The sequence below is a fragment of the Protopterus annectens genome, chromosome 8.part0 (genome assembly GCF_019279795.1).
Source record: "Protopterus annectens isolate FY-2018-M chromosome 8.part0, PAN1.0, whole genome shotgun sequence".
Lineage (NCBI taxonomy): Eukaryota > Metazoa > Chordata > Ceratodontiformes > Protopteridae > Protopterus > Protopterus annectens.
Genome location: NC_056741.1, coordinates 1830864200 through 1830892059, shown reverse-complemented (window position 1 = coordinate 1830892059; position 27860 = coordinate 1830864200). Strand labels below are relative to the sequence as shown.

Here is a 27860-nt window from a genome sequence, read left to right as displayed (position 1 = left end):
ACCCTAGTGGAGAGAAATAAGATAAATAAAAGAGGTACGGATATGGCGAAATGCGACAGATGCCCACAATGCAGATTCATTAGAACCACAAATAAGGTTAGACTAAGTGATAAAGAATATCATATAGGGGTAGGTTTAATTGTGAATCCCAAGGCGTGGTCTATGCAGCAACTTGTGTCTCCTGTGATGCATACTATATTGGGAAAACGGAGAGAAAAATCAAACAAAGGGTATATGAACATACCTACTGTATTGGGAAGAACAACACTACCAACGCCTTGGCGAGACACATCATAGAACACCCCAACCATCAATTTCAGTTTATGGTACTACAACAGGTAGAACACAATATTAGGGGTGGGCCTTGGGAACTCAGACTGGAGGAATGTGAATTGAAATGGCAGGTATGTACCTCGGCTCGTGTGCCCCCAGGGCTTAATGATTACATTTCTATTAAATGCCTTCTCAAACTTAAGGCTGTAAATAGATAAGGCTATTCTAATTATGGCTTGTTTAATTTAATAACATTATTAACACAACTACATTCATAGCACAATTTACATTATACACTTTGTAATTTTTAATGTATTTTCTGGTGCATTATTAGAATCACAATATATGGCGTAAGTCTTCTTAAAGTATTGGGCTTGGGCTCTAACAACGCCTATAAACTTCCAGCTTAATTCATTGAAACATAAACATAGTGGATTAGTGCCAGATATATGGTTTTTGGTGTTGGTTCACATCAAAGATTTTGGAAGAAGAATGTTAGGACACAAATAGGTATACAGAGAAGTGACAAAAACTTTGACTAGGTAAAACTGTTGTCATACTGGTCGACTGGTTTTAACCATATATTTTTCTGTTTTTAACCATATATATATATTTTTTTCTGTTTCTATTTATGATAATGACTTTGCAATGTTCTGCTAATGTAAAGAACTCATTTATATTTAACTATGTTACAGTACTAGTAATGTAGTTTTTTATTCCCATTTTGGCGTTCTGTGTTACAAAATGCTTTTTCTGGGAATATCTCTTTAATTTAAAAAAAATGGTTTTAATTGTGTAATTGATATGGCAGTTTGAAAGTATTTAAACTGCAACTACATATTATGTCATTTGTCTGATGAAGTTGGTGGAGTACACCGACGAAAGCGCTTACTTTATCTACAATAAAAACAGTGTTGCTGTGGTTCTGCTGCTGCCGTTTTTCTGTTTTTTAACTGTTTTGGTTTCACAATTTGAGGAATTCACATTATAGTTTGTGAATTTATTACCCCATTCCTGAGAGGGTGGAGGCCTGAGATATGCAAGTCCTTTTCCATACTCATTTTTATCCCTAATTAGCTTTTTCAGCTTTCTAGCTTTAATTGAATTAGCAAGCTGGTCCATACTCTTGGGAAATACACAAATGCTCATATTTGAAGTTACTATAGTGCAACTGTCCACAAATAGTCTTATCTAATTCGGTAACAGAAGCGATTAATTCATTAATTAATACATCATTATGTTTTATAATTAAATGCATATATTCAACTCCATGTTGATCAAACAAAGCGGTAAGCTCTTTAAACAAAACAGATTCAAATTGCAGGTTACTAGGGTAATGCCACATTCTTAAACCTTTTGGTACAATATTTTCTGTTAAACATTCTATAAAATAAGCATTGTCAAGTTGTAAACGCTTAATTTTAAATTTATAATCAAACTGTTCAAATAATAATGGTAAATCATTATTACCATTGTCTATCCTAAGTCCATTGGTTTCCCCGAATGTAATCATTTCAGAAAGCCAGTCCTGCAAAGATGAAACTGAAGCCACCACTAAAGAATCCTCTGCTGGTTGAAAAGTCCGTTGGCCACAAGGAATGGACAAATTAGAACAGTCAATTCCATGTATAGAAGTAGAAAAATTACCACCAGGAGGTCGCTGTGCATTGTTTTCCAACTTAGAATCATTTAAAATGTTTCGTAGATTAGTAGACAGCATTTCCGCCACACAGGAAGAGTTGAAGTGCGGTCTGACATCAGAAGGGGTGTGCTAAGCAAAGCATTCCCTTTGCGCGATAAACCCTGGACAACTAAACTTAAATTCAAGACAGCCTGTTGTAAAGTCTCCAAATCCGAGTTCTGTGTAAGAAATGGGGCAGATGAATCCCTGCTTTCTTCACTGGCCATTTCAAACCAGAAAATGAAGTGAACAAACCAGATCAAAAAACAAGAAGTCCAGATGAAGAAGCTGGATTTGTCCCACTCACTTGTTCACTTACAGTATGAGACCAGGCTCAAGTAATGTAAAGCAGAATGAACCTTTAATAAATCCAGTAGGCAAAACATAGATAATCCATAAAATACACAAAAGATAAGCACTTTCATTTAGAAGGTCAAGACCTCATCAGATAAAACATAGAAAATAAATACTTCATTTTATATAAAACCAACAGGAAATGACAACATATTAAATGAATGTAATTAACTGAATATGCATCAATACATGTAAAAATAGCACAATAACCTCTGATTTAACACCTAAGGAAAATAAGTAAATAAATACAGTGTGTATGAAATATAATGCAATAAATAATGTCATGAAAATATATAATATATAAATATAAATGTATAAATACATTTGTATAAATACAATTGCACTGCTCTCTTGTCGGTTGGTTTGTAAGGGTACTATAATGATTTTCCTTATCAGTGATGGTATCATTTTAGCTACTGACCTTTAACTGTGCCTCTTTCCCTAACTTCCTTCCCTACCTTCTACCTGGTATTATTTCCACTTCTTAGTTAGCTCCACTGAGACGCAGTCCCCCTAAGCACCTAGTCCAAGGACAGAATTTACTACACTCTGGTGAAAAATATAAGTAAAGCAAGCAGCTTTCTCCGAAGAGCCAAGGTGGTTACACATTATTGCATACTAACTTACGGAAGCTGCTGACTAGGGTCTATGGTCCCAAAATAGTATATGTAAACTCCTGGTATTTACGTTAATTTACTTACCTAGCTAACTGAGGTATTAACTAAAGCTAATGTGGTATTAACTGAGGATTGCCATAGCCCCGCTCTGCTCGCCCTCGCTACGCTCGGGCTCTCTCCGCTCCCCTCCCTGCCCCCAAATTCCACCCGCCCCTACTACCTCTAAATTTATTGCCATTAAGCCACACCCACATGTACTAGCTCCAATCACCTTCTGGTATCTCAAATTACTCACAGCTGTTTCCTTCTCTCTCCTTAATTATAATTTCCCTCACTCCAATATCTGCTAGTTCGCTTGAAGGTAGATAGTTCATCACTCACATTAGGTATGATGTGGTACTCTATTCTACTACCTACCCTATTGGCCCCATACCTCCTAACATTATATGTAACCCAACCTCTATTAGGATTCCCAGCCTCTAAGGCTCACACAAATACTCCAGAAGCCAAACATCCAAACTTTTATCACATCCATAGTAATTGGGTGCATATAACATCATGCTCTCAATCCCCTCACACCTACACCAGGAAAATTAGTCCTAAACTCAAACACTACTATAAGATTGTAGAGAAATTCCTGAAACTTGCCTCCAAGCTTAGACTTAGTCTATTACTTGATGGGGATATACACCCCAACCCCGGCCCTAACAACTTAGACATGTACTCTCCCTCTACCACAAACCTAAGCCTCAACCCGATAATTTCCCGGCCATCCAATTCTCTCCTAACTTGTCATCTCAACATCAGAAGCATCAACAATAAGGTGCATGAACTTCATGCACTCATTGTTGATCTATCTCCTGAGATCTTATGCCTATCTGAGACATGGCTAAAACCTAGCACTACTGATAATGAAATACTACTCCCTGGGTATAATATACATAGGCTGGACCGTACTTCCAGAAAAGGGGGTGGGGTAGCCATACTTTACAAATCTGAGTTGACTGTATCTCTGGATGTCTTACAACCACCTCAGATTAATAACTTAGAAATTCTAGCCACCAAACTGCAACTTAACCACAGTAAAAGCATTTATATAATCTGTATGTACATTCCCCCAGGTAATAATATAGCTACACTTGAAGATACCCTCCACTGGATATCTAGCCATTACCCCCAAGAAACCTTACTTCTCGGAGACTTTAACATAGACTGGACCTCCTGTTCTTTAGAATCCCCTACCACCCATATTAACCTGCACTCATTCACGCAAGTTATCAACACCCCAACAAGGGCAGGCAAATCCAACCAGAAAGAAAGTATACTTGATTGGGTACTTATTAATAGTCACCCTAACCTGTATACATTTGGAACCCTCCCTGATAGTCTAAGTGATCACCATCTCACATACATAATTAAGCACAAAGTCACCAATCCCAAACTACCCTTACTAAGAACGGTCAGAAATAAAAAAAAATTTGACTCAACCAAATTCCAACTAGAATTAAATTCGTGCAATTGGTCCATACTAAAACATCTTCCCCTAGAAGAAGCGGTATTGTATTTTAACAACAAATTCCTTGAGATTCTTAACTTTCATGCCCCTACTCGCGCAAAGAAAACCAAGGCAGTAGTTGCTCCTTGGCTTTCAAAAGAGACCAGGCTTAAAATTAATCTCAGAAATAAAGCTTGGGCTTTATGGGGAACTACTAAACTTCCGCATGATCAAATTAAATACAGACAACTTAGGAATGAAACTAAAAAACACATACTACTTGACAAAAAACAATACTACCACAGGCTACAAATAGAAAATCAAAATCACCCTCAAAAGTTCTGGGCAGGGTTAAATAATCTTCGCCACCCTGGTCACTCTACTACCCCTGTCCCAGATGCCTATATCAATAAACCACCAGAAGTAGTCTCTGACAGTTTTAACAGATTCTTTACTGAGACTATCCAAGCCCTAGCCAACCAACTGCCTCTAAGTTCCCATAGTCCAGGTAGCTCTACCCTTATAAATAAACCTTCTTTTAGCTTCCAACCTGTTGCTACATCATTTATCCGCACCTTAATCAGAAAACTAAAACCCACAACTCTCTCAGCTGACCAACTTCCAGCTGAATACCTGCAAATATCAGTCGACGCCATTGCCTACCCAGTGTCACTACTTATCAATCGCACTCTAACAGAAGCAAATATTCCTGATATCTGGAAAATATCCTACGTAATCCCTCTTCATAAAGGAGGCAGTTCTACAGAACTCTCCAATTACAGGCCTATTGCTATACTCTCTCCTCTAGCAAAGATTATGGAAAAATGTATTCAAAAACAGTTTATGCAACACCTAATTAACAACCACCTAATGGCAGATACCCAGCATGGCTTCAAACCTCACCATAGCACTACTTCAGCCCTACTTGTCTTCTCCAACACCATAAATCTCCACCGCAATAATAACCTTATTTCCTCAGCTCTTTTTCTGGATCTGTCCAAAGCATTCGATATGGTGGATCACCAACTATTAATCAATACCCTACAATCTCTTTGTCTAGATCCTAAAGCCCTACAATGGTTTAATTCATACCTAAGTGGTAGAAAACAGGCCGTGCTATGGCAGACCAAACTCTCCACCCTGCTACCTAATACCCTGGGTGTACCACAAGGATCTATATTAGGCCCATTGTTATTCTCTATCTTCATCAATGACTTGAACACTGTCATTCCTAAAGTCAACTGTATCCAGTATGCAGATGATTCCACACTAATTTGCTCAGGAACATCTCCTACAGAGTTACAGTTAACTACCCAGTCTACCTTTAACACAATAGAAAACTGGCTCTCAAATCGCCTGATACTGAATCCCAAAAGACTAAAATGCTGTTATTCCTTCCAACACAAAGGTCTAGCGGCATTAACTTTACAATCAAAGCAAAGGATGGCACAATAATTTTGCCAGACCATTCTACAAAACTACTAGGTGTCACCATCGATAATAATTTAAAATTTGACCTACATGTCAATCAATTGATCAAAACCATCAATAAAAAACTAGGTTCATTGTATAGAATAAAAAGCTTTCTGACTCCCCCAGCTAAAGTTGCCATTGCTCGATCTTATCTTCTCTCTACTCTCCTGTACGCATCCCCTCTTCTCCACAATACTAGTAAGACTGTTCTGAATAAAATCACAATCTGTTTCAATCACATCACATCACCAGGTTTGCTACTGGATTTCCTTTCAGGACACATCACTGCATTAACTATCTCGGCTTGAATGGCTCCAACTACCTAGTCTAATACTGTATAACCAACTAGTTATGACACACAAAATTTTATACAATCCTGAAAACACCCCTGCACTCAAAAACCTGGTTACTATTTATAACAACCTTAGATCACTGCATTCTTCCAGTAGACTCCTTATCCAGACTTGTAAATCTAATAACTTAGCCGGTGACTCTCTCTTTACTAACTCTGCAGGCAGAAAATGGAACCTACTACCTCCTGAGATTACGTCACTCTCTTCTCTAGGTCAGTTCAAAGCTAAACTCAAACTACACCTGGGGTCAAATCGGACTTGCTACTGTATCAAGCCTGGCTAACTCTTTCTCTAGATTTTGTATAGATGTTATGTGTATGGATTGTCTTGATATTCTTTTGTAAATATACTATTACTGTCTAAATGTTTCTTCACCAAATATTCCATTACGCTGTTCGAGATATGTGACATGTAATGAAGTTTTTGAGATATGTAATGATTTTTTTTTTACTTTGGGAGCTTTTCTCCCCGGGCCTCTGCTGAAAATGGACATATATCCAGTCGGATTATCCCGGTTAACAAATGTAAAATAAAAATAAAAATAAAATAAAATAAAATATATGAATTAAAGAAATTTATAACTATGTTAAAAATGTACTTTATTTTGTTCTATAGGAACTAATAACTAGGGGAGTGCTTTTTATTGCCTCTCAGTATTTAATTACTAAATAAAACATACATAGTAGTCTGACAATATTTATAAAAAATTGTGCCAAGTAATTAACATTTCAATAAATTCATGATTAAATTAGACTCATTGTAACCTGAATCATGGTGAAGACAGTAGATGTAAAAACACATTAATGCAACCAGTACATTCGTATTCAATACAACTACAAATGAAAATCAGACTTAAGTTTTAAATAATTTGAAATGGATAATATATCATTTAAACCATAATTATTAGTAGCATTGCATCTCAATTGCCAGAGTAATTCCTTGTATTCAAGAAATAACTCAACAGGTCCACCCCTGGTCCCTTCGAGACATACTTGTTCCAAAACAGAAAATTTGAAAGTATGCTGTGGATACTCTATAATATGTCTAGCCAGAGCATTCTTTATATTAGCCCTCCTAATATCATACATATGCTGATAAATATGCTTATGTAACATATTAATAGTTTTGCCAATATAAAATTGTTCACACATTTGGCAAATTGCAATATAGACAAGGCCTTTAGTCTGGCAATTATATTTTCTAGCCAAACAAAATTTTCCATATCCCCTGATATACACCATATTGGTTTCTAATACTAGGGGACACTGTGCACACCTTCCACATTTACGCATATGCCCTTCTTTCTGGCCAGGGTGGTTACCTTCCAGTAAATTTTTGAAACACCTTTCTCTCTTATATACTATACAGTGTTTATCCCCCAACCTAGTTTTACATTTGTTGTCTGCGACAAATACTATCCAATTATTGTATATGACTTCCTTAATATTGTAAAATAATGTGTTGAAAGTAAGGACCATAGAATCCGTGTGTAAGGACTACTGATAGTAACCTGATTTTCAGTCAGCAAAGTCACTGTGTTCCCCATCAATCTAAAAGGTAAGGAACCCAAAAGTGGAGAAAATTGACCACTGTGTCTTTTCCTTATAACCTCTTCAAAAATGGGTTCCATAAATGTCTTAGAGTATCCTCTTGTAATAAACATTGTCCTCAAATTCTCAACTTCTTGTAGGAAAAGCACATTATCAGATATCATCCTTGATAATCTCACACCCTGTCCTTTCACTAGAGACTTTTTCTGATGTGCAGGATGACAACTGTCATAGTGCAACAGGTTGTTAGAATAAGTAGGTTTCCTAAATAAAGTAGAAGTACATTTTTATTTACCATGTCCTTGTTTAAAGTAATATCCAAATAATTAATAGTTTCAAAATTAAATTCCATAGTGAATGTGAGGAACCCAGTACTAGAATTCATAAACTCAAAAAATTGATGAAGTTGTTCTTCTGACCCATCCCAAAAAATTAGTACATCATCTAGGAACCTTCCATAAAATTTGCAGTATTTAAAAAGTTCATGTTTAAACACTGTATTCAGTTCCCACTGTGTCAATATGATGTTAGCAAACAGGGGGGCACATGCCACCCCCATTGCAACACCTGTCTTTTGTTTGAATAACTGATTCTCAAATAGTATAACATTATTCTGTAGGATTACCTCCATTAGGGTCCTATACATGAGTAATCTAGAATGACTTTCAAAAGAAAAGGTACATAAATGCTCATAAAACATGTCAATGCCCTGGTCATGGGGAATAGTTGTAAATAAGTCTTTGATATCCATGGTCACCATTATTAAATTCTCACTAAACATATCATTGTTAACTTTTTTGAGACAATCCCATGAATCTTTAAGTATTTGGGTCTGTTGTCCCAGAAGATGCTTCAAATTATGATCTATAATTCGCATCAACAATTGGTCTAAAGGGAGGATCTTCCATACATTTATGTATTTTGGGGATGCCAATTTTTTTGGCTAGGAAATATAATTGCCAGACTAAAGGCCTTGTCTATATTGCAATTTGCCAAGTGTGTGAACAATTGCATATTGGCAAAACTATTAATATGTTACATAAGCGTATTTATCAGCATATGTATGATATTAGGAGGGCTAATATAAAGAATGCTCTGGCTAGACATATATAGAGTATCCACAGCATACTTTCAAATTTTCTGTTTTGGAACAAGTATGTCTCGAAGGGACCAGGGGTGGACCTGTTGAGTTATTTCTTGAATACAAGGAATTACTCTGGCAATTGAGATGCAATGCTTCTAATAATTATGGTTAAAATGATATATTATCCATTTCAAGTTATTTAAAACTTAAGTCTGATTTTCATTTGTAGTTGTATTGAATAAGAATGTATTGGTTGCATTAATGTATTTTTACATCTACTGTCTTCACCATGATTCAGGTTACAATGAGTCTAATTTAATCATGAATTTATTGATATGTTAATTACTTAGCACAATTTTTTATAAATATTGTCAGACTACTATGTATGTTTTATTTAGTAATTAGATATATGCTTGGAATAGGAGGCTTGGTTTTAAATTATCAGTGTTAGGTTATAACCACTTGGGATGTATAGGTTTGACATGTGATAGGAGCATTTTTGTATTTAATGAAGATGTTTAATTAATTTCAATTATTCTGATGAAGTCTTGGGGCAAATGCCTGATGAAAGCGCTCAATTATTAAAAAGTTCAGTGGTTTCTATTCAGCTCCATGGATTTATTTCTTAGTTTGGAACTGTTTTCTATGAGCCTTACCAGCAACCTTAATACTTTAATGCATTTAACAGCAGCGTGCAAACATTAGTTTTACTTAAAGGTAGCCAGAGCACTTTTTCTTAAGGCCAAAAGATTATGTTTTCCAAAAGCATGCAAGGTGTTTTTCACATCAAGGTGGGGAATAGAGATAAGGAAAAAACAGGCAGCAATCTCTGTAAGTGGGAACATGCACTTTAGCATGGGTAACCTTAATTTTGGATTAGATTATGCTTATGGGTGCAGTTGTTGATTTGAGGCAGTTGTTCCTATGGTGGGGGTTAAACTTCATTTGTTAAGAATGTACATAGTTTTGTGTATTAGTCCTAAGTTACTAGAGGATGGGGCACTTAGAAAATGAACTTAGTTTTTTGTTTGAGTGCTTTCATTAAAGAAAAAAGTTTTGAAAATGTGGCATATGTTCAAATGGAGATGAGAAGAAAAAGCATCATGCCTAACATCAATGGGTGCATGTAAGACAAAAGTTGGAAATACACATTCAAAAAACTGTCATGTATGCTAGGTGGGAATAATAGCTTTCTGTCATAAAGGGTACTCTATCCATGTTATCTTGGAATGCAAGTGACCTTACATGTATATAAAAAAGGAAGACTGAAATATGATAAGAAATGCAGAGTGCAAATAATGCTTTGGGGGGGGGCTCATTTAGAAAGAAATAAGCATGTGAATTTCACAAAGAAAGGATTTCAGAATGGATATTTGGCAGAATATCAAAGACAAATGAAAAGGAAAGTAATAATCCTGATTACTAAAGGGGCTCCATTAGTGATAGCAGAGGAAAAAAGACAAAATGGTAGATTTGTGGTAATAAGGGGATACTGGCAAGGGAAGAGGGTTATGGTGTCATGTATTTATATTCCACCAAAAACTGCTATTATGGTGCTTAAGACATTTTTGGGAGAAATAATCAGCTTTCAACAAAGAATATTGCTTATAGGTGGGGACTGGAACTTGATTTGTAATGATGAAGATGTATCTGGGGGACCTAGAAGGGAAAATATAACAAAAGAGAGCAGATTTCTGAAGAAATTTATGAAAATATTTGGTATGGAAGATGTGAATTCAGTAACAGGAACTCAGAATTTACATATTATTTCCCAAGGTAAAATAATTAGGCTAGACCGGAGAGAAACTATATTTCCCAAGAAGATGTACATTTAATTGAAAGGTTTGACACACATCCAATAACTATTTCCAATCATACACTGATAAAAACTATGATACAAATGCAGGGTTATGAAGTAAAAATGAGCCACTGGTGTTTTCCCACCCCATTAAGGAATGGGTAGGCAAATTATTCAAGAGTTATTAGGGAATATAGACATTTCTTAACATGTGACAGCTACTGGGTGGGATAAAATGAAAATGGAGTTTAAAAATACATAGAAATAAAAAAGAAAGTGATATGCTTAAGAAGTAATAGGAATTATTTAGAGGGGCCAACAAAGGTTAAAGTATTCCAGAATAAGTGGAGGGAAATATTGCAGAAAAGGATGAACAGCAACTGCAAAGTGCTAAAGATAAAATAAGAGAGTATTTGGATAATCTGCATGAGTGTAGAAATGTTACTGTTAAGGAATTATATTTTGATAACAACTCCAGAGCACAAACACTTTTAGCATGACTTAAGCAACAGAAAGCAGAAAGGGCTGTCACCAAATATAGTGAGCCTATGACAAGAAAAATAACCAGAGATCCTATGGATGATTTAAAAGTACTTTGGAAGTTTTATGAAAATTTGAATAAAGCAGAGGAATGTGGCAACCAAGAAAGAGCACAAATGGAAATATTTATGGAAGACTTACTTATGCCAAGATTAGAGGAACATGAGGTCCAGCAACTAATATTTTAAATAGGAGGAGATGAGACAAAAATTATGATGTATAATCAATCAGCAGGATATAATACAGAAACTGATGGCACTCATGTGGAAGTCTGGAAGTTATGAGGGAAAAATGGATAAAGATCTAGAAGATTTTCTTTAATAGTATATTAAATGGTGGGGAAGCATCAGCATCTTGGAGGAAAGCTGTGGTGGCTGTGTTACCCAAACAGGGTAAAGACCCATCAGACCAAGCCTCATATGGATCGATTTCAATTTTAAACCATGATTATAAAATGTTAATGTCAGTACTAGCTAAAAGAATGACAAAGGTGTTGTCAAAATTGATAGGTATGGATCAATGTGGTTTTTTGGAGGGGAGGCAAACATTTGAGGACATTAATAGAACAATGACATCCAGATGGAAACAGAATGTAAGAAAATACTGTTGTTGTTGGTCTTGAAGCAGAAAAAGCATTTGACAGAGTAAGCTGGGATTTTATACATAGGGCAATGAGAGCATTTGCATTCCCTGATACAATAATAAGGTTTATTAGGAGGATATATGAAAGATCGGAGGCAAGAATTAAAAGTGCGAGGGATTCTCTCTGGTAAGTTATGTTTGAACGGAATAACCAAGCAGGATGTTATCTTTCCCCTTTTTTGTTATTTGCTTTATATTTAGAGACATTGATCAAGCAAATAAGGGAGTGAGAAATTTAAAGATAACAATTGGTGTAGTAATTAAGAAAAGTTGGTTTTATTTGCAGATGATATTTTTTTGTACTTGATAAATCCAGAAAAAGACATATCAGTGTTGTGGAACATTTTGTGGCAGGTTCAGGTCTTTTCAGGATATAAAATTAATGGAAAGAAAACAAATGCTATAGCCATACATTATGTACCCACTCATAAATTGGTTCAGCAATGCCCATACTTACAGGGACATAATAAGATGATGTATTTAGGAAATTAACTAACAAGGATTCTGCTATAGCAGGTAAGGATATGTAAGAAGAGACTAAACAAAATATATACACAAACTGAGAAACTGTTGCTTATGGACATGGTTGATAAGATACAGCAGTGAAAATGTTTTTAGTCCCTTTTACTTTCTATACAAGTCAAGCATATTTTTATCAACCAGAAGAGAACCTGTAGATGATAATTAATAAAGAGTTGAAATAATTTATCTGAGAAGGGGAAGAAGACAACAGTTAAGGGGGATAAGATGATCCCCATCCAGAACAAAGTGGTTTAAGACTACATGATTTGAAGAGACATTTTATAGCAACATAGTTAAGGATTATATGTATATAACACAAGTTGAAGGTTATAATTCAAAGTGTAAAGGGATGATAAAAAGGCAGGGTGGGGGGTGTAGTTCAAGAAATAAGGGAAAAGAGGGATTTTGGATGCAGATCCTTAAGGAGGATAATAATAACTGTGACTAATATATTCATAAGGTTGCAGAAATTATTCATATAACTAAGCCAACATGGAAATTAAGAAAGATTTTGGCAATAGGGATGACTGCAAGTAGGGGGTACAGAAAGTAGGCAAGGGACAGTATGTGAAGTGAATGCAGGTCTGGGTGCATGTGTGGTGTAACCTAGATGTTGTGTTTTCTTAGTATGCTGCCTAAGAAGCTTGGGCAGAGATTTCTTAACCACCTCAGCATACACTCGAGAAAAGTGTGTGTGTGTATGTGTGTGTGTGTGTGTGTGTGTGTGTGTGTGTGTGTGTGTGTGTGTGTGTGTGTGTGTGTGTGTGTGTGTGTGTGTGTGTGTGTGTGTGTGTGTGTGTGTGTGTGTGTCTGTGTGTGTGTGTGTGTGTGTGCGTGCGTGCGTGTGTGTGTGTGTGTGTGTGTGTGTGTGTGTGTGTGTGTGTGTGTGTGTGTGTGTAAGAAGGCTGGCCACAGGAGGTTAAGAACAGACAGTGATCCCATAATGAAAGTGAGAGTGAAAAAAAACACACAAGGAAGTTATGGAGGTGGATGCAGACTGCTGTGTAAGGAATATAGACTATTGCAGACAGCAGACTAAAGATTCTACAAGGCAGATATAATAGTAGTGTGAGAGGTATTACTCTGCTGAATAACTAGAAGTGTGCTTTATTCTAACACTGAAGGTAATGTCCGCTTTAACAGTGGTTATAAGCTCTAATATTAAAGAGAAATGACAGAATGTTATTTGTTATAACATGAAAAGTATACATTTTGTAGTGTGAGAGTACAATTTCTAAAAATATATAGAAAGCTAACGATAACCCATACAACACACAATATTAGGAATAGGTTAAAACAGATTATAAACAGAATCATAGAAATATTTGACCGCAATCAGATTGTGTCAGCTTCACAGAAAAGCAGTTTGATTAATGTATTTCAGATAGTGCAGCAAAACAGAATGCAATCAAACAAACAAGCTGACTAGAGCTATAAGATGGCAGACTGTGAAATAACTGCAATCATATAAGATAAAAGCAATTTAGATGCAGTACAAATGATGGTATATAGCAGAGTACATGTACAATTATCAATACAAAAACCAGTGCAAAACAAATACAGTGCAATAAAATAATAACCAAAGTCTTATGCAAGCTACAAATTATACTGGTTTCAGCAGTAACAAAATACCAGGGACACCATAGCAAAATTAAACTGGATTCAACACCAACCAGTAGCATGGAACAGAAACAAATTCAGACTTAAGCTACGATAGGATAGACTGAGAAAAGATACTGGTGACAACCCAGTAAGTTGCGGTCTGGTTATTTTCCTAATAAGGAAATAGTACTTCCTTTAGACTGGTGACTTACAGGGATTCAGTAATGAAGAACTGATTTTAACTGCGGAGAAGGCTTACTATGTATATGCCACTGGCACAACACTGTTGCACACGATACAGCTAGTCATGCCCTACGTGTTCCAAGGGCTTCGCTGAAGCTTCTACTCTCAATCTGAGTAGCATTGTGAAGCATAGCTAAACAAACATGGGTAGTGAAAAATGCTGAGCCACAAAATTATTCTGCTTAAGTGCTTTCACAGAAGTCTGCTAAAACTAAACAAAGACAGTCAATATTGCTGGTAACAGTGAAGTGCAGAATAAGCCAGGAATAATGTAACAACTCCACCCGCTTCAACTACAAGCAGCAACACAGCAATCCTAGCTCAGAAAATCTACAGCCGTAGGTCACACATAAACAGCTGCCACCTTTAAGTCAGGTCCCCGCAGTCTGACACAAACACCTCAGCATCACTAGAGGAAGAAAGCCAGTGGAAACCTGAGACAATGACAGTGGAAAATGGATGGATGCTGAAGGCCTCCTACAAATTCTGAATGGAAGGAGGAAACAAATGGCAACTGGGATCCTGACCTACAGAAATGGAGATGATCAACAATAGGTTTGGTTGCCTGATAATGTTGTGAGATTGGAAGTTAAACAGGCAGGAACAGAAAAGCAGCAAATAAATGGGAGAAAAATTAGTGAATGGTGTATAAGAAAAGCAGATTACAGCAGCTGCAAAACTGCAGAGATTTTTCTGGAACTTCTTGGAGGCAATGAAAATGGCTAAAAAGTTAGCCCTGCTGTTAAACTCTGCCCAGTTTTGGTTAACTGGTGGTATGACAACACCAACTGAAAGATACTGGAAGTGATTTATTGTTGATTTTTTTCTGGTTTAATAAATGTAGCATAAGACACATGATGTGTTCTTTAACGTTTATAGGTACTTACCTGGCTAGTCATCTGTGAGAATCTTAAGAAGGCTAGCCTTGAATTCCCAAGGTAATTACTAGCCCTTACATTCTGCAATATGAATATCCAAAAATGGACCAAACAAGTATATGTTGGGGTATTTACATGTTTCCCCTATCCTTGAGGGCCACAGGTGCTAAATTGTGGGTGAGATTGCAGTTACCCATCCATATGTCCAAACTACACTTGAAAAGACTAAGAGAAGTATTTTTTTAAAAGGTCTTTTCTGTGATACATGCCTGTCCTTTCAGCATGTTCTATTAATTGTGAAAAAAAAAAGATTTAGATCCTTTGAGTGGGTATTTATAGCACTACTGTATTTGCAAATGCGTCATATATTTGACACAATAGGGTCTGTTGTGGTTCTATACAAAACAGCCTATATGATATCAAGAAGAGAGACAAGGATTTGAGATGGTCTGCAAAGATTTTATGATTTAGGCCATTGATTTCAAGGATTTGAGATGGTCTGCAAAGATTTTATGATTTAGGCCATTGATTTCAAGGATTTGAGATGGTCTGCAAAGATTTTATGATTTAGGCCATTGATTTCAAGGATTTGAGATGGTCTGCAAAGATTTTATGATTTAGACCATTGATTTCTTTCTTATTTTTTTTCTTTTTTACTGAAAAAGCACTGTGATCATTCCTGTGAAAGTACTTGGACAAGTACATACAAAAAGGGCATTATACTCAACAATTGATCTAATGACTGACTAGTAAAGTGGAACAATTACTCCCTTGGATCTGAACATCATACTTTTAGATATAAGCTGTGAGATGGAAAATGACTGATTTACAATAGTGTTTATGTGGTGATCGAAGGACAGATCATTATCGACATAGGTTCCCAGATATTTTTCAGAGGGGTATTGTCAATTTGATAGTTACAATGGGAGTTGTGCTTGCAGAAGGATATGATTATACATTTCTTGTCACTAAGCTTTAGTTCAAGTTTTTACACCAACTACTAATCATCTGCAAACTATATCAATCAAAAACTAATATTAGGTTTGACCTCTGAGAAGTAAATGCTAAAGAGAAGTGGCTCAGGGACTGAATCCTGTTTGTGACCCATATTGCTATCCTATGAGTTATATATGGGGTTAATATTTAGCTGAGAGAGTTTATATACAATGCTAGAGTTTGGGATGGTGTCAAATGCCTTTGTGAGATATAAATATGCAGTATGTTCTGATCTGCCCTCATTCACTGAGTTACTGACTTTTTTGAAGAAACTGACCAAGTTAAGAAGGCTGGACTTGCCCTTGACAAATTCAAACTGGGTTGGTTGAGAGCCTGTAGGTTATCTAGATCCCTGTTTATTAATTCCATAATGATTTTTTCCATAGCCATAAAGATGAGATTGGCTTGGCTTATAGGTCAGTAATTACCCTGGTCCATTGAAGTCCCATCTTTATGCAAGGGAATGACTGACGCTGTCCTTCATTCATCCTGCATGAAGCCTATTTTGAGGCTAATACTGAATAGCCTTTGTAGGGGTCTGACAAGTTATGTTTCAGACTAACCAGTCCCCTTTATACATAGTGCTCTTGGCCTTAGATAGTGCCTTAAGAACTTGTTCTTGGGAGATTTGGGGGGGTTAGATGCAGGCATATGATCTGAGAATATTGGAGGGGAGATGAGGGTGAACTCAGAGCTCATTTTGCCGGTCAGTAGATTAGCCATGTCTTCTGGGTCCAAGTATGTGATATGACATTTACTATTAACTCTGCACAGTGATAGACATTGTTTCTGATATTTCTAACATAGTTAAATAAGGCTTTGTGGTTATCTTTTGCCCGAGTGGCTAATTTACTTTATATCTGGCTTTGGTTGACTTGATCAGGATCTGGAGTTCCTTGTTTAGTATAGCAAACACATTTTTGGCTTCTTCAGCATGAGATTTATTTTTTGCAGGCAATGATTTTTTTTCTTTTATTATAAAGCCTGTTTATATTAGGGTTCCACCATATGGGTTCATTTTTAAATTTGGTGTATTTATTTCTAAGGGCGGCAAGTATGTCTATGCAACTATTTACATATGCATATAATTTGACAGTAAAGGAATCCTCATAAATAGTGCGACTGTCAAGGTGAAAGGGTCTTTTGAATTTAACCAGGCCATCACTTAGTTTATACTTTTGTACCCACTTTGAATGGCATCAGAAACTAAGCCACCTGCTGAAGTCAATTATCTTTTGTTCATATTGTGAGATCATTCTTGGTGATGGTAGAATACTGCTCAATGTTAGGTTCATATCCACCTCAGACACATATTCTGAGAGCTCCATCATGTTTCTCTTCATATGGTGGGTCAAGATATGTCTCAAGTCACTTACACCCAAATGTACAATGACTGCATCATATGTGAACTTGTGGTACAAGGACTTGAGTGATGTAGCAAATCCTGGTACCAGACAGACAACTGACCATGATCCTGTCTTTGCACAGCCTGGTGAGTGGTGCATTAGTGTGTCTCACTATGGAGTTATCTGTGATATAAATACTAGATTATATGCAGGTCTGCCTTATGGGGTTTGGAATTGCCAGTACTGTCTGAGATGAGTGTTTGTGAGGTTGCTGCGGGTACGTGCTTCCTGAGTTACATTTAGGAGGTCTTTGTGGTTTAGGTAGGTTACTTTTAAGAGATTCAGCATATACAAGTCCATGTGTTTGGTATGAGCTATCTGTGAATCATTTAGTCTGGTGTTGTGTAGTAGTGACACCCTCCTTGTTATTTGTAGTGGCTTCGTGTGAGAGCTTTGCCTCTGTTAACATTATATAATTACATCTCTTGCAAACTGTGTCACTTTGTTTAAGTAGTACGTGGTTCTCCATAAACACCACATTGTCTCAGGATGTGCTATACAGACATTTGAAAAATGCAAAAAAAAGGTTCAAGTTGAGTGGGCTGGTGGGACTGCCAAGAGGTTGGATTTGATTAAATGGAGTGTTATCTGTCTAAACTAAACAATCTAAGTCTAGACTAGAAGAACAACATGCCTCTTCATGCAAACCAGGATCTCTTTGTAGAACTACTGACAACTAAGTACTCCAGGAATTTGTGGAGTAGGTTACAGACAGAAAAGTTAAGGTTCGAAGGGCCTGTGTCTATACAGTGCAAGGTTAAACATGGATGCAGACTGAGCAATTTACCGTAACAAAGAAAAGTTGAAAAAAAGATAAAAATATTAAAATGGACACACTGGCCCTTATCAAAATGGCATCCTAAAAATTCTACAACAATCAAGAGGCCTAAAAATGGCTAAATTCTTTCTCTACTTTCACTAGAGTTAAACCAAAGCAAATTTCAGCTAAACTACAAGTAATCACCAGAAAAGTGCACAGCTGCTACAGTAAACTCAGGAAGAACATGGTGTACTTAGCCCAGGTTTTGCAGGGCTCATATTTTAGTCAACTCAAATCTAGTGGAAAATTGTCACAAATAAGTACTTTTGCAGTCAAGTCTGTAGCAGTTTGTAGTAAATGAACTTTGCTCTGCACAAATGGTGCAATTTATACCAACACAGAAAATCTGAAAAAAAACATGAAATACTCAAAAGAGCACACAGTCCAATAGCAAAACAGAACTCTTTAAGGTTCTACACCAATCAGTTTTAGCAATGCAGTGACAGCCAAGCCACTATATAAACACAACAAAATATATATATATTTTTTTAACCAAACAGCAAAAAGGTACAGTAAAACTTAATAAAACTGTAGGCAACTATTAAGTGCAACAGAAAACATTACTTGCCTGCTCTTTGATATGGAATTAGCTCAAAATGCCAACTTTAGTAATTAAAGACCATGTGCTCTTTGCACGGCTTACTGGAGCCTTTAAGTCTCTGCACCTCCCAAAATTGTTTTGGAACACAGTAGAAAGGGTGAACTTAAGGAATCCAGGACAACTTTTGCAGTATTTCCTTCAGATAAACTTGTGGCAATGTGTTTGACTCTTGTGCAGATATGAGAGCACAAAAATTATCTGAAATTGTACAAATCTTCCAAAATAAGCCCAAAGTATGCGGCAGGAAACTACGATAGTAAATTAAATAAATGTACCGATAATGTGTTGAAATAAAAATGTTAGGTCACTGCAACAGTAAATTAGAAGTTATTTACTTACCATCACTAGGCATCTGTGTTGTCCATTTTCATTCTTCCTCACAAATGGGTCTAGGATCCGATCCTCGGATCTGACTCGGCTGCATATACAAGACTTTGAATCCAATTTTCGAGCTCCTCCCTCTACTGATAATGCTCTACTCTGTCTCCAACTCCTCAGCTGGAGTTTGTTGCCTAATTGCAACCTACTATAGAGATAGAACAGATATGATAAAAAGGCATGAGGCTCAAACTAGGAGTTTACAGGTTCCAATATCATCTGACAGATGCTTCTAGAAGTTATAGGGCTTGGGAATGGCTGGGAGGGAAGATGAGGAAAAATGAAAATGGACAACACAGTTGAGAAGTTATGGTTAAGTACATAACTTATAAATCTGATGCTGTCTTTTTCATTCCTCCTCACAAATGGCTCAGGAGGCCCTTAAGGAAGGGCATGCTAGAGCACTGTCGAACCAAAGGAAGCTCTGCTTCTGGAAATAATGTCTACTTTGTAATGTGTAACAAAGGTATGAGTTATGACCAAGTGACTGCAACGCAGATATCATCAATGAAAGTTCTTGCTGAAAAAGCTGATGAAGTAGCTATAGATCTAATGGAATGAGCTCTAGGAAGTTGAGGTAATTCTAAACCTTTTTGAGAATAAGTCAATGAAATACAAACAGTAATCCATATGGCTAAAGCAATTTTGGAAGCTGCCTGACCCAAGCGGTTAGGGAAAAAGGATACAAACAGCTGATTAGACTTCCTGTACTTTTTTCTTCTGTGAAGATAAAAACATAATTGTCTGCGAACGTCAAGAAGGTGAAGCATATATTCACCCTTATTTGTAAAGTTTGGAAAGAAAACTGGTAGTTGTATGGACTGGTTAATGTTAGTCTCTGTAGCCCCTCTAGGCAGAAAGGAAGGGTTGGTCTATAAATACACACTATCCTTATGGAAAGTAGTATGAGTGGCCACGGTGGTGCAGTGGTTAGCATTGCTGCCTCACAGCAAGAGGTTCTCTGGTTCGATTCTCGGCTGGGGTGCCTTCTGTTGCTGTGCTGTCTGTCCTAGTCCTCCTGTGGGTGGGTTTCCTGGGGTTTCGTTTTCCTCTCCCACATCCCAAAGACATGTGATTTGGACACTGATTTGGACTAAATTGGCCCTAGGTGAGTGTGTGGTGTGTGTTGTGTCTATGGAAGGTTGGGCGGGCTGGCAACTCAACTGGCTAAAAAACACCCTAAACTCCACTGCCCAATCATGGATCCATGGGTGACCCACTGAACTGGGATCCTTATGGAAAGTAATGTAAGGAGGCCTAGCCGATAAAGCCTGGAGCTCAGAAACACATTTTGCTGAAGTGATAGCCACCAAAAAGACCGCTTTCCAAGAAAGAAACTTCATGTCACATTTATCTGCCAGTTCAAAGGGTTTCTGAGTTAATCTCTGAAAGACCACAGTTAGATGCCAAGGAGGAGAAGGATCCTTTATTGGCGGTCTAAGGAGGAAAACTCCCTTCATGAAACTACAAAATCTAGAAGATGTCAGAGAAAATGATTTGTTTCCAGTGTGGAAATTGGAAATGGCTGGCAACTGAAGTTTAATGGTAGAAAAACTAGCTTCTTCCTTAAAAAGAGTAGTGAGAAAAAGAAGAATGGCTGAATTAGGTAATGAAAAAGAGTCAATATTCTGATTGGAAGCCCAAATAGAAGATCTTTTCCATTTGATTCTGTAGACTTTCTTGGTGGAGGCCTTCTGGGAGGCCAAGATAATGTCACGAATTGGGGAAGCAAGCGTGGACTGTCTGACCATTACTGGAAGTGAGAAACAATGCGCTCAGCTTGAGGGCATGAAGACTGGGGTGTTGAATTCCTGATGGATGAGATAGGAGATCCTGAGTGGGTTTGAATATCCACGGAGGATATTTCAAGTGAGATCCTTCACAGACATGGACTCTGAGAGAGAGAGTTTGAAAACTCCTTGGTCAAATTCTCTGCAACAGGTGATGTGTGCCAGATAGTTCAACTACCTCAGTGTGAATTTAGCTGAGGCATACACACACTTTCCAAATCTGTCCATCTCTCTGAATTCCCTGTTCAGTGGATGGGCAGAGGAGCTTTGCTCAGCTATCTCCTTCTTAGTGTCTGCCTCCACCACTATGGCATCAACTGGGATTCCCTTGCTTCAATGTGGTCTGTCTGAAGGGGGAACTAAGAACTTGTCCAGGTACTTGGGGATGGGATTGACAGTGTCCAGTTCCTTCAAAGCCCAGTGGGAAACTAGAGATCAATAAATACATCTGCTGGGGTGGGGTCACCCGAGACGTAGATGGGCCAGCTGTGAAAGCCTTCAGGAACACTGATTTCTCATGAGAAGGAGATTGGGAAGACCAGCCATCCTTCTGTTTGAGGATTTCCAGGATTTTCCCAAAGGAGGTGATCAGAGGGATCCCTCTCCCTCATCAAAATGGGTGTCTTCCATGAGAGACTCCACAGGGGAGTCTATGTGCCTCCTCTTACATGTTCTCTTCTGAGGTACCTCTTCCATGGGGTGCTTGGCAGAGGCATCAGAAGAGGGGGGAATTCCCTCTAGAGAATGTGTGTGAAGGCTTTCCTTTGATGGATGACCCTGAGGAGCAGAAATGATGGGTTCAGAGCTCAGACCTGATGAGGTGGGAGGGTTAGGATCTGAGATTAGAGAGGACAGCTCTCTATGAAATGAAAAAGCCCTTTCTGCTACCTGGAAGGCTGATGGACCAGGGGAACCTCTCCCTGCCTCCTCAGAATCGAAGCAGCTGAAGCCAGTGAGGCCTCTGGAGAGAATCGGACCCAAGCTGTCCAGGGCTTAGACACCTGGGGGAAGGGATGGATCCAACAAAGTAGGAGCCAAACCCTACCCCTCAGACCTGGAGCTGACCTCTCGAATCCGGGATCCACCCTGGTCCAATGGTATCAGAGCAGGACTGGTCAGGGACACCATCAGAGTTGAGGAAGAGAGCTTCTTCGGACCTGACTCTGAACCTCTTGAGGATCTTGGCTCCAGGAACTCCAAAATTGCAGATCAGATTGGAAAAGGAGACAGTATCGGTTGGGCAGGTGTACTAATGGATCCAAGGGGCGATGGGGATTCCAGAGTACAGCCTATACTGGTCGGATCTCGAGAAAGAGGTGGAAGGAAGGAAGGGGAGAGCTAGCAGTAGGGGCTGAGCCAGTCAGATTTAAGGATTGTTGTGGATCCGAAGTGGCCTGCCAGACCTCAGATCCAAAAAAGTCGGATCCCAGACCTTTCGTAGCTTTTCTGACAGTTCCAAGGAAGCTCCTGAAGACTTGGGAAAGGTACCTTTTCCTCATCTCTGACACAACTTGTGTTGGGTTTGAGGGGTTTTAGCCCCAGCAGAAGGTAACCCTTTCAGGATCAGTTTATTCTGATGGTCAGGGAACGTTTTAGGATTAAAAGTGGTGCAAAGAATGCATGGAGGGTCCAGATGGGCAGCTCCTAGACAGTACACACACTTCTTGTGGGCATCAGAATTAGGAATCTTGTGCCCACAAGAAATGCACTTCTTAAAACCCGTAGACTTCTCTGACATGGTAGGCAGCAATTAAACAGTAAACCCTGTAGAGGAAAAAAGGGTTAAACTGCAATAAGTTTAACCTGAAAAGAAGAAGGTTAAACAGACAGAATGAAAATGGTTTAATCTCTCTCTCTCTCTATATATATATATATATATATATATATATATATATATATATATATATATATATATTAATCTCAAAATACTAAAATACCGAATTTTAGTATCCTGAGACTATAAAGCCAAAAATTTAAAAAAAAACAAAAACCCACAACCGCGAAATTTAAAATCGCAATCATACACATACACACACCACCACACAAACAAGCACACATACACCTACCTAACTACACTACAACAAACAAAATAACACACACAAACACAACATAACAAACAAACACATCTACCCTACCTACAAGCAGAAGGGCAAGCCCCAATGCACCCCGCTACTTATATATACTAACTCTGAAGTTACACTAAACACACAAACACATAAAACCCACCACTACACACACTCACACACAATAAAATCCCTATGCAATGCTCTTACAAAACACCACTTACCTGAATCCCCAGCTAAATCCACAAACCGCACCACACATCACAAACGCCCCAACACAACCGCGGATTCAACATTTCCACATTCGATATTATGTAGTTTCGCACAACTCCACTTTTGGCTTTATAGTCTGGAGATACTAAAATTCGGTATTTTAGTATTTCAAGATTATAAAGTGAAACCATCTATATATATATATATATATATATATATATATATATAGATATAGATAGATAGATAGATAGATACACTAGACAATCTCGAAGTACTGAAATGTTGAATTTCAGTACTTCCAAGACTGAATAGTCAAAAGTGCAGTTACGCAAAACTGCACTATTTCGAATGCAGAAATGTTGAATCCGCTATCGTGGTGTCATGTTCGTGATGTGCAGTGCAGTTTGTGGATTTATCTGGGGTTTCAGGTAAGTGGTGTTTGTGTAAGGGTATTGGGTAGGGATTTTAGTGTGTGTGAGTGTGTGTAGTGGTGTTTTTTGTGTGTTTGCATGTTTAGTGTGACCTTGGCATTAGTATATATAAGTAGGGGGTGTGTGGGGGGCACAGCCCCCCCATGTGGGAGGTGCAGAAAGGCTTATAGGTAGGGTAGGTGTGTTTGTTTATGTGTTATGTTGTGTTTGTGTGTGTTGTTTTGTTTGTTTTAGTGTAGTTAGGTAGGTGTATGTGTGTGTGTGTGTGTGTGTGTGTGTGTGTGTGTGTGTGTGTGTGTGTGTGTGTGTGTGTGTGTGTGTGTGTGTGTGTGTGTGTGTGTGTGTGTGTGTGTGTGTGTGTGTGTGTGTGTGTATGGTCGCAATTATGCTATTTGCGGTTTTGGGTGTTTGGGTATGTGGGTTTTCGACTATTCAGTCTCGAAATACTGAAATTCAACATTTTAGTATTTCAAGATTGTCTAATGAATCTATATATATATATATATATATATATATATATATATATATATATATATATATATATATAAAGGGGAATAGATACATAGAAATATAGAAATATAGGAATATAGGGAGAAAAAAAACATGAAGAAATAGCAAAGTACCACAAGTGGTACAAAAAAAAGTAAAGAAATGGTAAGGAATGGGAAAAACCCTAATGCCTGCATATAGCTGAGGGAGGAAGTAAGGTTAGTACTAACTTTAAAAGTAATTACAAGAAAAATAGCAGCAGAAATATTAGAGAAACTATATCAAAAAAGACACTTTTACTGCTCGCAAATAGATCTTCCATCTTACTGCAATGGTAGCAAACAAGATCTGAGGAGCTGGAGGCAGAGTAGAGCATTATGGGTAGAGGGAGGAGCTTCAGAATTAGATCCGAAGTCTTGTTTATGCAGCCGAGTCAGATCTGAGGACCAGATCCTAGACCCATTTGTGAGGAAGAATGAAAAGGACAATGTGAAATCAATTAAATATACTACTTAACCAATATGATGATAGATAAATGCAAAACATTTTATATACACCATCTCAGGTACTGTCATAAATGAGTTACCCCAAGACGACTCCAGTATCAATAAACAGCTATAAACTGAAAGGGATACATAAAATATAGCCATAAACTCAGCAGTTGCATTAAAAGAAAATACATGCAGAATGTATCAAGAACACCAAAAAGATTGTTTCTCCTCATGGGGATAGAAAAATCTGCAAATACTGAACAGAGAGAAGTAGCATGAAAAGAAGAAAAGGAGGAATTGGATGTCTTAACAAGCAGGATGAAGACAGGTGGCATAAACACTTGCAGGAAGTGGAAAAGTACAGTTGTGTAAAATCTTACCATAACAGTAGATGTCCTTTTCACTGTTGTAGTATTCATCACCTCTGGGATCTCCTGACAAGGATACCCAATGTCCAGCTAGTATACCATATCCTTTATTACCCAGGGAGCATCATAAGCCAGAAGTATGCTCTCCGCCCAAGCATAAAGCATAAAACTGATGTCTGTATGCTCCCAACTCAGAACTGAAGTGCCCCAGGAGAACTAGGACCCCCCAGTGGAAAGGAGGACTTGTACATCCAGAAAAAGGAAGGAATAAAGAGAAGGAGAGGAATGTCTTGGGCAGTACAAAAAAATTACATGCAAAATTAAGGTAAAAAGGGGGTAGGAGGGAGTGAAAGTGTTTCAACAGTGAAAAGCAGAATATCTACGGTTATGGTAAATATTTACACAGCTCAACTATGTCTATGTCCTTCTGTATCACTGTTGTAATATTCATCACCTCTGGGACAGTACAAAGGCTACTGTGAGGGTAGGGGGGAGGAAGGCAAGAAGGAGCCCTCCACAAACCCAGGAATGACAAAATCTGCCCTGGTCATGAAAATGACATCTAATGTGCAATGTTTTGTGAAAGTGTAAAATGAAGACCAGGTAGCAGCTTCAAGGGCACAGTTGATGTCAAAATATTTGAAGAAATCCCCAGAGGAAGCCACTACTCTAGTAGAATGAGCCCTCACAGAAGCAGACAACCGCTTGCCATGAAAAGAATAACAAAAATAAATAGCCTTTGAAATCCAGGAGGAGGTGGTCTGCTTATGAACTGCCAAACCCAATGTCCTGGTATGAACAGAAACAAAAAGCTCATCAGTTTACAAAAGCCCTTTGCTTTGTCTAAATAACATCTGAGGTGTCTATGGAAGATCCATGGAGTGAGGTAACTTGTGATGACTACCCCTGGCCAGATGGAATAGGAGGGGGGACCAGTGCTGTCCAAGCCAAAATGGAGTCACCAACAAGATTTTTGGAGAGTTGTTCTCGATTTTGTGAAGGACCACTGGCAGAAAAGAAAGGTGAGGAAAGGCATACAGGAACATTCATTTCCAAGAGAAAGACATGGCATCCACCTTCCAAGGGGAGTTGCCTGTTCAACAGGGAGGCAAACAGATCTACTTGATGAATACCCCACAGAAGAACTATGTCCCGAAACAAATCCCTGTGAAGCATCCATTCATGAGGCTGTGTCCTGGACACGCTGAGAAAATCTGCTGTAAGATTGTGCTATGAAGGTATATAGACTGTCTGTAGAGTGACCTGACCTGCAAAGTGATGGCCATTTCCCATGCCTGAAGAGTTAACCTGCAAAGGAGGCAGGACCTTGTGCTCCCTTGTTTTGCTGATGTACCGCATGACTGTTGTATTGTTGGAATAAACCTTCAAGGGACCCAGGACCCAGAGCACATGGAAAGCCTGAGGGGCCAAAATGAGAGTCCACATTTCCTTGATGTTGATATGATCTGCCCTCTGCTGAGGTGACCAAGGGCCCTGCACCTTCAGGGTGCCTGAAGCAGCTTCCCACCCAGATCTGATGCATCTATGAATAGTTATATATTCACATCTTGTATGATTTACTGAACAACCAAAGCTACTTCTGTTGTTGACTCCACCAGTAAATCTATTAATCTGGGCCTTGTTTTTGTAATATGAAATACTCATTTTTCCCACTCTTCTTTAAGGCCCAAATATAAAAATTCCTCACATCTTACAATATCAAATTCTTCTTTGAAAAGTAAACTCTTTTATTATGAAATTATTTTTATTTTGAATTTTTAAAACTTGCACATTGTGCAATCTGCTGCCAATATCCTGGTTCCTTCTTCGATTTTCTGCATCTACTGCCACTGTTTTATCCACTTTTTGCCTTTCATATTATTTCCTATCTCTATCATGTCAACTTCCCCATCCATTCTTGCATCTTTTGTTGTTTTATTGTGTTTATAACTCCCTTATGTACATAAATGCCTGTAGCTTTAGTATAATCCAGTTTTGTCACTTAACTCGAAAATCCCTTTCTTTTTAGAGCTTCACCTGAACTTTTATGTACATCTATCATTTGCTTTATCTTAGGCATGTATCCTACATTTTGTACATTTTAACTAAGCCTAATCTGTGTAGCAGTATAATATGATTATATATCATGTAGTCCCAGAGCATTCTGCTCTACTGGCAATATCAGTCTTTCCCATTCTATATAAACCCTCTAATTTGATGTTAATGAAAAATGATACTGTCCTTTTTTGTTTTTTTGGTGTTACTTGCATTTGTACACATGTATAACACAGTATTTAGCTATTTACTGTGACCAACTACTTAGCTACGGTATTGTACTAGGTACAATAAATACACAGAGACCAACTACTTCAGTTAGCAACTTTACTGTTTAGAATTGTACCTTTAGTTCTACAACATGCGAAATAATGCTTTCAGCTCTCTGTGGTAAATTCCCAAAGCTTATTTTTACACACTCATATTTATACAGAGTCTGTTTTCTTCCCAAAGTCTGATGTATAACAGTCTCTTTGTTTCTTCTAATTTATGATTGTCCTTGGTCCTTGGAAACTTGGTGGTCCTTGGAAACTCTGTGTTCCTGCATTATCTGGAAACTCGGTGTTCTTCCATTATCTTGCTGATGTTCCAGTCCTTGATTTTACATTTTTTTATCTCAGTGACATTCTGTTTAATCCTTTCCCAACCACCATC

At 37.9% G+C, this 27860-nt stretch overlaps 1 protein-coding gene across 1 annotated transcript in view; it reads left to right on the top strand.

Moving 5' to 3' along the window:
- LOC122809660 (cytochrome P450 2U1-like) overlaps positions 1-27860 on the top strand; it is a 322309-nt gene that overhangs the window by 278760 nt on the left and 15689 nt on the right. The window lies entirely within an intron of this gene.